Here is a 4,248-nt window from a genome sequence, read left to right as displayed (position 1 = left end):
GGTCACCCAACAATGAAAATTCTGTCATTAATTACTCACCCTCATGTCATTCCAAACCCGAAAGACCTTCTTCCATCTTCGGAATGCAAATTAATGATATTTTTGATGAAATCCAAGAACTTTCTGACCCTACATAGACAGCAACACAACTACCATGTTCAAGGCCCAGAAAGGTAGTAAGGACATAAATAAAATATTCCATATGACACCAGTGGTTCAACCGTAATTTTATGAAGCTACGAGAATGCTTTTTGTTTGCAAAGAAAACAAAAATAATGACTTCATTCAACAATTTCTTCTCTTCCACGACAGTCTTTGCCACCATTCACAACAGTACCACAATGTATGCGTAGTATTCTCGTAGCTTCATAAAATGAAGGATGAACCACTAATGTCACATGGACTATTTTAACAATATCCTTACTACCTTTCTGGGCCTTGAACGTGTCAGTTGCATTGCTGTCTATGGAGGGTCAGAAAGCTCTTGGATTTCATCCAAAATATCTTAATTTGTTTTCCAAAGATGAACGAAGGTCTTATGGGTTTGGAATGACATGAAGGTGAGTAATTAATATATTTTAAAATGTAATTTATTCCTGTGATGGCAATGAATTTTCAGCAGCCATTACTCCAGTCTTCAGTGTCATATGATCTTTCAGAAATTATTTTAATATACTTATTTGATGCCTAAGAAACATTTCTTCTCCTTATTGATGTTGAAAACAGTTGTGCTGCTTAATATTTTAGTGGAAACTGATATATTTTGATCAGGTTTCTTTGATGACTAAAAGTTCTGCAAAACAAAAGTCTTTTGTAACATTATAAATCTCTTTACTGTCCCTTTAGATCAGTTTAATGTGTTCTTGCTGAATAAAACTATTTATTTCTTAAAATAAAATGACTTACCCAAACTTAACCAACTTAAATGGTAGTGTGTAAAATATATGCTTAAGAAGGAGGTCCATGTATACTAGTAGCCCTGGAGCTCAACAGTCTTCATTTGAAATGTATGTACATTGGCCTCTGCGTGGCCTCCCTGCATTTCAGGGTCACTGTACATTTAAATAATGTCCCATTCCATCACATAAATGTCAACCGCAACATCAAAAAGCGATTTGAGCACTTCCTTCAAAAATGCCCAAGGCCATAATAAAACAGATTTTGATGTGCATTTTTAGTTAAACTTAAAATAACAACAGTTTATTCCAGGGCAAATTTACTCATTATGCTGGACATTTTGCTATCTATTTTTGAAGGAAGGAGAGCTGCAGGAAGATGCTAAAAGATTAAAACTGTTTCTCTTGTGACAGCATATTTCCTGAAAGAATGGAATCATGCATTTATAGAAGCAATTCTCAGTGGCACCAACCCCAGGTAGGATCGTATTTGCCATTCTGTGGCAGGATTGGGATTGTTTATGATTGCCTTGATAAAAAGTGATGGTTATGACTGTATTTCTACATGGCTCATAGGGGTGCGGGGTCTTTCGTGGCTTGGCATTAATAACAGGGGTCTGTGATGCAAGGGAAGCAGGTACAGGCGGTAAAGGCCAAGTGGAAAACGTTCAGTAAATGTTACTAAATGGACTTTATATAAGACTTGGTCTTTTTGATGCATTTCAGCAGTGCTGTGCGACTCTTCAATGCAATAATTACACATTGTCCTCACACAATAGCTGTCAAAAGCGCCTTTATTTAGGATAATGGTGATATTCTGAAGCGTGTGCTATGATAATATTTAATACATAAACTTTTGACCTACAGTACATAGATTTCAAATTTAACACAACAATGCAGCCTTTAGAGTTGGAGTATGGCACACTATTGAAAACAGAAAATAATATATTTTAAAAGAAGAGCATTTATATGTCTAGCAATGACAGAGAGTCTAAAAACTAGCTTATCTTAAGGCCATGTTTAGAGCGTCTCAGATATAACCCTGAGCTTTACTTACTGTAGCAGGCTGACACACCATTGATTTCTTCATCATTTTTGAAGGCCAAGCGATCTCACATTCTGCTCTCACATCTGTAAAGCAGAACTATGTTGAACCAGCAGCACACACAACCGTATGTTTCCCCTGAGACACAAAGACACCGTAAACCTGCTGATCCTCCAGCATGCTGAACTCATCTAAGCAGTGTTGGGAAAGCTCTGAAACTGGAGCCTCCCAAGCTAACATAATTGATATATTCACTACCGGTTAAAAGTTTAATTAGGATTATTTAAATGGTTTTGAAGGAAGTCTCTTATGCTCATCAGGGCTGCATTTATTTGATCAAAAACACAGTAAAAACAGTAATATTGTGAAATATTGCTAAACTTTATTTTATTTTTCAGCAACCATTAATCCAGTGTTTAGTGCCATATGATCCTTCAGAAATCGTTCTAATATGCTGATTATATATTTTAAATTTGATATACAATTTATGTATATTTTTTTGCTTGAGTAAAGGTACCAAAGTATTTTTATATTTATTTATTTCTATATTTAATTCATAATTTTAATTTAATAATTGTATATATTTTAATTAATATATATTTAATTTTAGTTTTATTTGTTTTTAATATTTTGTTTTATAATATTTATTTTTATTTTTAGTTATTTGTTTTTTTTTATAGACAGTAAGGATATCAATTTTTGTGGTGAAAGCATTACACTTAACAGATACACTTGATTTGCTAAATGAATCTGCTGCTAGAATGATATTTATGTTTGATTATTTTTGTTTGCTTGACAGTAAAGCTGCATATACACATTACTAGCTGCATTTTATATTCTTTGCTTGCTAGTAAAGAAATTACAATCAAAATACATGCACATACTCGTTATTTTTTCCTGCTAAAATGTTTGCGCAAATAATCTTGGTAAAGCAGCTGTAGTGTATCGAAAATAATAAAAAATGTTTTTAGAGCAGAAACACACATGAAATTCACTCCCCTTGTAGGCCTGAGAAGAGAGAAGAACATTAAATCAAACTCACTTCCTACTCTTCCCGCTCCTCATTTAAAGACAGGGACTAATTCATCCAGTCTCTGTGGGACTTTCCCCTTTCCATTTTTTTTTACAGCAAAAGAGGGTGGATAGTCTTGAAAGTTTTATGCGTTTAGTTCAAATTCGAACCATAAATTGCTGTCTGACAACCTTAGCTTGTTAACAAACCGGCGTCTCCTACAATTCAGAGGTATTTAGATAAAATAGCACTTCAAAGGAATTCACTGAACTTGTATATGTTGCGTTCACATGCATGCACATGAATATGAGCTTCTAATGTAAATCACATGTAAGGTTAATGTCCATCTGTTCACAGCAGTTCACTGACATACAGTAAATCAAGATAAACAGAGAAAACGTGCAAAAATTGGTTGCATTACAGTAGGTGTATCAAGACACAGCTATGTTTAGAAACTCGTCATTCCATCCAGATGTGTAAATAAATACTTTCTTTACTTCATAAACATGGAGCTTTTAATGTCATTAATCTTGTGTTTGATGCCAGGTCAAACAGTGAGAAGGTTACAAGCAGCTCTGGGTGCTGATTGTGTTGTTACAACATGCGTGTGCGGCCTCGGTTTTGAGCTTTGGAACTGTATACGAGGCTTAAACAAGCAGGCTGATATTATTTATGAGTGTCTAACTCAGAGCAGGTGCCCCTCAGGCTCCGACTCTCTCATACCTGAAGAAATTGCAGGGCCTGAGAAGCCTAAAGGTTGAGCTGCAAATCAGCACAGCACATTAAATTTTTACCTGCCAAGCCCTGACACTGTGTTATACTGTGGGAATGATGAAGATGTCATAGAAATAAGACTCCATTATAACTCAGGATGTGAATGACAGTTTTCTGGGAATTTTTCCAATGATCAAACGAGGTCTGGTTGTCACCTGTCTGGATCTGCAGATATGATAATTTATTTATTATCTAGAAAAATACTGGTTTATTAGTCTCAGCATTTTTAACAGCCCTCTCTTTTCTTGTTTGTCAGGGTTGTAGTCCTGCAAAACTGTATCAATCGACACACACACACACACACACACACAATTTTTATTTTGGAAAACTTTTACTTTTGCATCATTACATTCCACATCATAATATCTTATTTTTATGTCACTACATTGTATAAAAAATATAATTCCTTATTTTTTTTAATTAAAGATTAACACCCACTCCGAGGCATGATAGCAATGTCTGATTGTATGATTCATGAACGAATCATTCATATGAGCCTTTTTTTTAATTTGTTGTTTTAC

Source organism: Sinocyclocheilus anshuiensis, unplaced genomic scaffold, assembly GCF_001515605.1.
Source record: "Sinocyclocheilus anshuiensis isolate Anshui unplaced genomic scaffold, SAMN03320099.WGS_v1.1 scaffold637, whole genome shotgun sequence".
Classification (NCBI taxonomy): Eukaryota; Metazoa; Chordata; class Actinopteri; order Cypriniformes; family Cyprinidae; genus Sinocyclocheilus; species Sinocyclocheilus anshuiensis.
This window is presented reverse-complemented; position numbering follows the sequence as displayed.